Here is a 10,540-nt window from a genome sequence, read left to right as displayed (position 1 = left end):
CTATCACCGATCAAACCAGCCACACACCGAAAAAAGCGCAGGATAGCGGCGGGCGCACTCACTGTGCCTGTTTGGTTTGGTCGATGATACCGAACGCACAAAGGCCGTGTTCCAAAATTTACTCGATCTAACTCCAAGGTAAGGGTTTTGTACCCTTGGCGTTCTAAAACCTACCAGCGTCCAGCGTTTTTCAATCTGTGCTGTCACGTGATACGATCCGCCGGAGTAACTCGGATCCATTTGGGTAAGATTTGGAACACAGCCAAAGACAGACTAAAAGCGCCATAGGACGCGGTGCATTTTCTGCGGTTGATTAGATTTTCCGGTGAAATCACACGCACAGAAAGACAACGAAAATCATGAGGTGGTGTTTTGGTGCATCGGCTCATAACTTTGCGCGTTTGGCTGCGCTTTGACGAATGTTGAAACAAAGTACAGCCAGTACTTTCAAAAAGTTCCGCAATAAAAAAATAAACGCTCATGACCCGACTAAACGAGCTGTGGCTGGCCAAGCACAAAGGCAGGTGTCAGCCAAGTTGATTGGGGAAGTATTGTTCAGATTGGAATCATTGAGACTATTTCTAAGATTTGACAGGAAATAAGGGCTTTGTCTTCTTGATATGCATTATTATCAAGAAGAAGGCCAACCGGACACCATAGACAACCTCCTTTAGCGTGCTAAAAACGCCAAGTCCGAGCGTCAATAAAGCGCAAAAGAGACGCAGGTTCTGCTCGTCTCTTCTGTAGCCTCATGAGAGATGCTGACGGAGGTTTGTGGTATCTCCAGAAACTCCTCGCCCGAACGCCCAAAACTTCAGCCTTTCATAACGCGTACACTACGTCATCGGGAGACCCACCTGAAGCGCTCAGCCGATATACTTGTCGCTACCACCGAGCTAGTTTCAAGCATTCCATACGGCCCTGATGACATTATTTGTCAGCAAGCGTCCAAGTACGACGGTTTGTGCGCAAATGTGTATGTTACGCATTGTCGACGTCATCCCTTCACCTTCAATCGCAAATTTTTGTCAACATCCATCTTTATTGACACATCTTATTCCTATACTATTACGCGCCGCGTGAAAGTGTGGGCTTTCTGCAGCGCCGCGGCTGCCCTGAGTCGAAATACATGCAGATGCAACGTTTTCGTCAAATCAGATGTCTCGGGAAGGATACGGATGGCTCAAGAAAGTACACAGACTTTGTTTGGTGCGGGAGCAGGCAGACCTACCAGAGCGGTGTTGTTGACAAGGAGCGATATTTGTATCTTCTTCTGGCAGTTGGTGATACTGTTTTGAAACGCCATGGGCTCGTAGGCGTGGCTGTCGCACGACGTGAGCACAGCCTTCATCTTGATGTCGGTGAGTGTCCAGGCCGGGTTCAAGACCGCGGCCAGTGCGACCGCAAGCACGAAGCGAGCCATGGGTTCGAGTTACGGTGGTTATTCCTGTTTACCTTGCCCAGCCATCCGGCAACAGCAGCCTGCCGAGCTGCGGCACTTCCTTCGTCTTCTTTCGCTTCGGCTAGCTGCTATACATAAAGCCCCTTCATGCTTCAAAAGCAGCGCAAGGTGCGTCGATGCACAAGGCACGTGCAACGTGCAGTCCTTGGGAAGATCATGGCGGCACAGCGCAGCCCTGACCTAGATTTCAGACTCAATGTTCTTCCCAGAAGTGGCGCGCGGCACGTGTCTCGAGCATTTCCACAACAATGAATGGCGCCACTTTTCCCAGGATAGAGGGACTTCAGCTATACACGACTGAAAAAGCGCCTCTGTAGTCGGCTCACTCTGATATGTTCAGTAATGTTTATTTTGTTGTTGTTGAAACTCAATTTATTACGAGCATGGCCAGACATACGCAGCTCTATGGGGAGCTAGAGTCGGGGAGAGCTTTCTGTGGCCATGCATAGTTCAAGGCAATAGACGCACAGGTGCTCTAGCACCTTGAGCGCTATGCTAAGCTCTTCACGTGCAATCTTCACTTCTTCCGTAGCCTCCTCTGTAGGGAGTATTCACTGGCGGCCATATCCCTGTGCGCTGCTGCTGAGCGCGTGCTAACGGCGAGCTTCCGCAGTCCTTTTGGAGCGTGCATTTAGCACCATCAAGGCTGCCGGTCTTAGCAGGCTATTATTGTGAGCTCGTTCTGAGCATGCGCTCTAAACATCGCCCTCAAATATGGTGTCCAGTGAATACCTCCTATACTCACAAAGTCTGGCGGTTCGACGACGGAGCCATAGACAGCCCGGTTGCAGATTTGGAGCGCGAGGGTCTGGTAGCACAGAGCATCAGAGGGTCATTTCTCGGGGAACCTGGACGTCAGCGTACAGCTTTTGCAGCGGCGAGTACGCGAAACACACTTTCGGGGGGTCCTCGCGTCTTGCCGCAGCGTCTCAAGGCAGCGGCGAGACGCTGCATTTCGGCGTCTCGCCGCAGCGCGGCGCCAGTCAAGTGTTCTGACGTCCACCGCACGCTCCAATCTCCCTCTTTAGTTTACCACCGTAGCGTTTCATTCGCACGTGCACCCGCTCGTTCCAGTGGTTTCGACAACGTTTTGTACGCGCACTATGCCTGTGTCCCTTGTTACATTTGTTTATAGAAAACAAGACAAAAACGGCGCACACTGAACACCGATAAAAGCTTTGCATAATTTTAGACAAACCCTCGAGGCTGCGGAAGAGAGGAAAGACAACACAACACACAGAGCTTGAGAAACTGTGTGTTGTGTTGTCCCTCGTCTTTTCCCCAGTCTCGGGGTTTGTCAAAAATTACGTTAAACCTTCACCAGCTTGTTTGCGCCCTAACGTTTTGTTCCTTAAAGATTTGAATTCGTACCACTGATCTCTATGACAATTTTCTGGATCGCGCATCCCTGCTTGATCGCTGCAGCGCACAGTGCGGCCACCGGAAGTGCGAAATTGGCCATCTTGGGCCTGTGTAAATCGGCCAGATGAAGCGTTGCAGAGGCTGGGCTGAAAAACACGTTTTCTGCTCGCTCGTCGTCATTCGCCGAAGAAATGCTTTGAAAACCATGTGCACACGGTCGTAGCTGCCTTTAAAAACCCGTGGTACTGCAGGAAAAGAGGTAGAACTCGTGGAACAAGCCTCGCGGTCAGGCAGCTTGATCAAGGGACACGTCTTGTCAACCCAAGGTGTTGCGTCAATGCGCCTTCGCACGCTTAGATATCGGGCAAGAATCGACGCCATGATATCCACTCGGGAATAATTCGCCAGTGCAACATGCGTGAAGATGTATATGCCTATGGAACAGCGTTTTACTTTGCTCGGACGACTGCATTTGTAGCGTGCGGTAATCCCGGACCATAAGCGAGTTTGCTGAAAGTCTACCTCCCGTCCAGCGTTGCTCCACTGCGCTGCTCTACCTGTGTTGCAGTGTGACGTGAGTAGTTCGGATATATTCGAGTAAATATCGAGAATAGCCATGGTTGATTTGATGGTGCGTGATAGCAATCCCTGTTTTTTTTATATATATATCTTATTTACTGAGAGCAACAACTGATCAGTGAAAGTAACTCCGCGAACGACATGTACGCTCGACACGTGCAGCCTCAAAACTTTCCCGAAAGGTTAATACATTAACACGGCGTCGATTCTTGATTGGTATGTAAGTGTGCAAACGCGCGTTGGCGCAGGACTTTGGCGTGCCAAGGCATGTGCTTTGATTACGCCGCCTGACCGCGAGACGGGTTTGACGATCTGTGCCTTTTTTTTCCTGCGGATCTGCTTTCGTAAACATTTGTACGGGTTTTTAAAGCCAGCTATGACCGTTTAGACAGGGTCTTCAAAGACTTCTTCGGTGAATGATGGCGAACAAACAGAAGATGCGACTCTCGGCACACAGCCAGCCGGTCTCTTCAACGCTTTACCTAGCAGGTTCACAGATGCCCAAGATGACCGACTCGGAACTTCCGGTGGTCGCATTCACGGAGCGGGAAAGCGCGACCCGTCTGTTGCGCATATTTCACGACGTTGGCAGTTCTGCTTTCTGGTTTTGCAGTGATGGTTGTAATTGTTATCATAGTTGTTACAAGTATAACCACTAATTTTGTTTTCCCTCATAGTTGCAGTTTTTGTTTTTTGCGCACACCCAGAGAAGGGCAGGGAAAAGAAGAGGAGGTTGAAGCAGTGGAGTTACTTCCATTCCAGACTTCTTGCCGACCAAAGCCACCTACTTTGGGAATTCCCGCAACTGGAAGAGATTCGTCGAAAACGCATACGACCAGACGTCTCCAGCATGGAGGAATGGGCCCGTCCTTGGGGCCCTCCCGACAAACGTTCGGGCGGTCATGACCACGCCTGTGGATTTCATTCACGATGTGGGGATGACCAACTATCTATAACCCCCCCATCCTCCCTCTCCTGGCCATAGATCCTAGATTGTAAGCCACCGATCTCACTCCCACTCTCCCTTCCCAAAAGGCCAATAAACGTTTTCTGAACCTGACGCGCCACGAACTCGGTGTGTCACACTCAAAACTCAAGAAGGAGGAGGAGGAGGAAAATGACGACGACGACCATCACCACCACCACCACCACCACCACCACCACCCACCACAACATCAACAAAAACAACAACAACAACAACAACGACAACGACTACGACTACGACAACAACAACAACAACTAGGACAACTACGACAACAACAACAACAACATCATCCGGACGGTCCATCGGAATGTCACATAGCGGGAAAGATGAGGATGACTCGACGCTGATAATCGACGTCAATCTAGTTCGCCTATACCCGGTCTTCATAATTTGTTTTCATCGCTATTTTTCTTACTGTGATGGCATAGTCTGTAAGTATATTGACCTTTCCAAAAAAGGATAAAAAAAGAAAAGGGCTGCTGGTTGGTTTCATTTTCAGTCGAGCGTATGGCGCGTAATTTGCTCGCCTTCCGAAGCACAAAAATAAACTACGCCTTGCCGAACGCTCGTTCTCTGCCAAACTTGTATACATCGCAAGCGATCCGGACCGGATAACGAACTTTCAGAACCATAACCGTTATCTTGTTCAAAAGTTAGAAGTGATTTTTTGGTATTTTTTTAATGTAAAAATGCCAGGTGACGGAGCATTCGAATACGTGGAGCTGAATGGTGCCGTTACCAAAAATGGGCAAAAAGGGGCCCCATATTTTATTGAAAATTTCTGAAAATTATTAATAAATTTTGAATGAGATAAAGTTCTGAAACTTTGGGATCTCGTTCGGAAGGCTAACAATACGGGGCGGAAAATAAGCGGTGAGCAATAAGTAATTTATTTTTGCAAAAAAAAAAAAAAAAAAAAAAGCCATCTATCGCGGCTTTTATTCTCGGCCCCATCATTACCTGTAATGGGAAATGAAAAATAAAGCTTATTATTATTATCGATGTAAAAAAAAAACTTTTTTTTATTTTTTTTTGTTTTTTTTTTTTGGGGGGGGGGGGGATTTTTCACTACAAACAGACACAACCGGAAAACGAACGAGCTTGCCACTTTGGGAGACTGGTATCTCACTGGAGCCATTCTTTCTTTGAACTGTCATAGTTGCAGCTATCATAGTTTGAAATATATTATAGCGCTGCTGAAAGATTATTCACACTGTTACGTTGAAAAAGATTTGGTTTTAATCATGCAGAGCATGGTGTGGAGGCGACGTTCCCTATCGAAGACGAATTTTTTTAGCTTTTCTTATCTTTTTTGTTGTAAACTCGTGTCGCATCTGCGACATGACAATGAGTCACCATCCTCCTCCTTTCTTACGAAGTCCGAAAAATTTAAAACCAAGTCCCAATTTCATTTCGCGCAAACGAGCATTAAATTTCGTCTTGTGCTCGCTTCGCGAAGACTTCGACAAAGCTTTTGACAATTTCCACCCGCCGATCAAGTTAATACGTAAGTTTTACTTGGAGCATATCCCGTCTAAAAACTCGATTCCCTTCAAAAATCACGTGCATTTTTTTATTTCGTTTCTGAAGCCAGTATACCATAGCCGCTTGGTTGGTTCCTTATTTCGCATGCTTGATTTATTATTATAGTCAATTATTTTAATAATCCAGTTTTTTTTTTAAGGAAATTTGCATCAGTTTTTGTTTAGCTCTGGGGCTAAGTTGGGAGCCATGGTGGCCACTTAGAAAGGCGCAAAATGAATTAATTAGCCAGCTATAATACTAAAAGCTTTTGATTCAATTTTAAATTTGTCTTTTTTAGGTCGTAATGTGTTTGGAGAGTGAACGCTCAACATCCATATTGTTCATCCCTGCTTATTAGTAGCCAACCTCATTTCAATTACAGGTTTCATGCATCCTGTTTAACATTTCCCTCGCGAGGGCAACCACCTGATTTTGAACGCGTCGATAACGTGCCACGACACCGGCAAAGAATAGTTGGCATACGATGACACACAGACATATTTCATACGCCGGTTCAAAGAGATGCCTACATTTGGAGCGGGCACAAAAGTAACCCGTTCGGCACGACTTGCAGACAGCAGCGGACGTTGAGAAGCTATGAAGGTCCTCCTGTTCCTCTCACTTGTTGTGGTCGCGCTTTCCATGCCGACGCCCAGGCTGCAGCCAACGGGTGAGTATTTTTTTCAACACACCTTAAAGGTCCGTTCACACACGTGCGTTTACTTACGTTTGAGATCTTGTGATCTCTAACGACGATAGAGCACACTGGCACGCTGGCGCCATCTATGATGTGACCAACTGCATTTCACTATATGATTTTCCAGTCTTTGTGAGATCGAATGTGCATACTAATTATGAGGAATGGTCGTTTATAACGCCGTCAAAAGGTTTTCGAGCCTACAGGGAAAGAACGATGCGCGAAAAGAATAGGAAATATACGGAAATGCCAAGTTCCCCACGTCTTCCGGATAGATGGCGCTGCGGTGCGTTCTCTCGTCGCTAGGTGGCGTAAGCTACCGCCCGATCCAAAGGGCTCAGCCGTATTCATCGATCCATCCATCCATCCATCGTCTCAAGACTTGTTGCGTTCTCCGCCATCAATGGCTGGCTGTACTTGCAAGAAACGCCAAGCGTAAATTTTATCCCAGGATTCTAGTGAAAAATCTCATATGTATAAGATATTTCTTTATTCAATAAACGCATGTGATCAATTCAAATCCCAGAAGAGCATAAACCTGTAAGACCATATAAGAACAATATAAGATAATATAATAAGTTATAAGAAACTGATAAGAAGTTTCTTACAACTTTTTATATAATCGTTATTTTTTATACTATGTTCTTATAAGGCTCCTGTATGCTCTTATAATATCTTATCTGATTATATGCGTTTATTGGACAAAGCAAATTTCTCATGCGTATAAGATTTTTGAGCAGGAGACCTCGCTTTCGTCGTAAGAGATTTCAAGAGGTTTTAAGGCACGCGGACGTCACGTATAAGCGGCCGCAAGTGCGAGAACCAGCCTTGAGAAAACGAATTCCTTCAAAGCACTCGGGAGAGACAATCGCTGCAATCAAAGATGGACGAAGCTAAACAAAGGTCAAAGCTAAAAATGCGTTTACAAAAAAAAAAAAAAAAATCTGTTTTTGTTGTGAGATTGAACATTGTTAAAAAAATGTACAGTTTAAATATTTTTTACGTTCTGGATGATGGAGAAGAATGCTGCTATCGTCAAATTCACCTTCGGTTTCTTGAGACACCACCAATGATTCTAAATCAAAATCAACTTCGAAGTATTGATTCAGAAGCGCGAAACAATTAATAAATATCGATTGATTGCGTGTCGCCTTAATGAATGGTATCCACGTCCCCACGTATTCGCGACTCCAGCGACCTATAGGGGGCGCCACCACCAAACAAACATGGCGGCCGAGTCCAGGTCGCGTCGGCTCGGCCGCGCCGCCTGAATGGGTGGCGCATTCAATTTAACAAAATTTCTTTTGTTGAATGCCCAATTTTATGTGTATTTGAACTGGGACAGTTAAGTGTAGCCGGTGCGCATAAACTTGCCGAGCATAGTTTTGTTTTGCCGGTGTTTTTTGTTCTTTTTATGTCAAACTTTCGTTTCGGAGGCTTCGATCAAAACCGAAACTATGGGCTCCAGAGAAACGGTAATAGGGTCTAATTAGTTTTGATCATCTAAGGAAAGCGGCGAGGGCTACAAATCCGATAGTAATTTTTCGCTAACTCGCATGCCTCGACCATGCGACTTATCTGTCCGCGAAATTAAGCTTTTGTGCCTGTCCGCGTTTCAAGAAACAGCTCCAGTCCTGCGCTCGGTAAAAAACACAGGCTGCAGGAAAATTATAAAAATTAAGCAAGCGTTTCTTGAGCCAAGGAGCATGTCGACTCGCTGGCGCTTCACTAAGCAGCTGGTACTCGTATTTCAATTCAGGTTTAGTAGCAATCGAGAAGTCATTTTGACGAATATGCGGATTATGTATTATATTACGTACTATGTCCCGCTAAAGCGATATTAGTATATTCTTCGGGTTGAAATATGAACTTAGTTAACTAACTATTAGGTGAACTGCTGAATAAAAGTATATTTGACAGACAGAGAGATACTACTTAAACTTAGCCAAATGGCTCTAGCCGGTAGAACGGAGACGAGTGCGGACAAACTGAAGAGAGTCTTCATTGGAGATTCACGCAGAAACTCTCTGCATTGAACTTGACTTCGAATCCTCAACGGATAAAATGAGTATTTTTTTTGTGGCCGGTCAACCTGAGCAATGTAGACGTATATTGCTGCTGGCTTCGACAGGGGTTATAATATAAATATTGGAGGCGCGATAGATCCTAATGTCGTGACAGCTTCAAACTTTGCCAGACGCGTCCCCCACCTTTTGAAAGCAGATAATTTCCCTCGTTAATCATATGCATCGAGCAGGTTTTCTGAATCAAGTAATTGCGAAATTAGCCCAACTCCTTCAATGTGGTTTTTTTCGGCGAAAAGCCGCCAAGATGAATAGCCAACGCACCGGCCGGCGTTAGTGGCTAAATTAACTTGAAGCTAATCGAGCACAACCAAACTCAAGGAAAGCAGCTATCGAACCTTCCCATTCACTTGAATGCAACATTGGTGTTCTCTCCAGCGAAACACTTCGTCTGTCGACCTCAGTCCACTGTTCTACATCCTTATAAAGAAACCACTTATCAGTTACCAAGCAGTCGTCACTTTGAATGTGATTCGAGACACAAGAAATCAAAACGTTTTTCCGTGATTCCTCCCCATCCAAAAAATCGAAAGAACGCGACCGTGTGTTGTAGAGTAAACGGGCTTTCAAACACGTGATGGAAAGAAACAATCTACTGAGGATTCACCACACTAATGAACACTCAGGCAAACTTAAGAAATTTTCGGAGCTTCGTCAAATTACATTGCTCGCCCCCGCGCCGACAGCACGTTTCCGCGAAAGCCATCAGAGACGCGGCGGGGCGCGGAGCGACCTGGACCGACTGGTTCCCGGTTTTCCCGCTTGGCGGCGTCCGTTTTGCTGGAGTCGCGAATAGAGCCAGAATGTCCTCTCCTGAACTGCCTGGGTGATGCCTCCCGAGTGGCCTGCTTCATCGGACAAGTGCAGTGTCACTGCAGCTGTGGTGAGTTGGGCACAGTGCGAAACGCAAGTTCGTCTGCTTCTTTTGCCGAGGTTGTGGTGACGTCAGAACACTGAGCTCTGATTGGTTCTGAATGAAGGATGGTGAGGCAGCTTGCCTTTGAGGTCTACCCACTATTCTTCCAATCAGAACCAATCAGAGCTCCGAGTCTTTCTGACGTCACCGAAACTCCTGCACAAGAAGCAGACGAACTTGCTTTCCGCATGACATCGCGACAGAACGAAGCACCGGTTCAGCTATCGGGCTAATGAACGCTCCTAAAGAGATATTTCTGGGAGCTTATAATGCAATAGAAAACACACTTTTTTGTAGTTTTTAGTTGACGTATTGTTTGATTTTAGTTTGTGCTGGCAGCGGAATGTGAAAGTGCCCGAACTGCGCAAGATGTCAAATTCCCTGAAGTCTGCAAGCAGGAGTCACCGCAATATCCGTGGTTCGAATGTCGCGTGCCAAGTTTCCTCCTTGAACTCATTGCCATGAGGCATTTGAAGCACGGATCTCGCGTTGAATCGCGTTCGAATCTGTACGCAGACTATCTTTCGTATACAGTTAAAGTATACACAGTGTGTCCTCGCGGCTTTAGACACTGTTCCAGACATCGAATTAGCTCGAAAGCAGAAACGGCGAATTGAAACGAAATGCATCCGCTGGGTTAGCTTCAAGCGCCAAGGCTATGGTCGCTGGCAGTTTAAGAACCGCAAGTCGTAGCCAGTCTCCTGAATCTTATCATCACTCCGCAGCCAATTAAAATGGGCCCTTATCCGGTAAGAACTGCGCTATAAGAATCCCCGAGCAAGAGGCGTAGAGACTAGAAGCTCCGCACCGCGCGTCTTGAGCTCTCAGTGACAGCAGCTAGCATTTTTGTTGTTTGCCAAGAACAAAATATCTTGTTAGGGTGGAGTGCATCTTTCTACACGTTTAGGGGGAATTTCAGCAAATGAAGTTT

Source organism: Ixodes scapularis, unplaced genomic scaffold (assembly GCF_016920785.2).
Source record: "Ixodes scapularis isolate PalLabHiFi unplaced genomic scaffold, ASM1692078v2 PGA_scaffold10__122_contigs__length_95168666, whole genome shotgun sequence".
In the NCBI taxonomy this organism is placed as follows: domain Eukaryota; kingdom Metazoa; phylum Arthropoda; class Arachnida; order Ixodida; family Ixodidae; genus Ixodes; species Ixodes scapularis.
The sequence above is the reverse complement of the archived record's forward strand: the minus strand, read 5'-3'. Positions refer to the sequence as shown.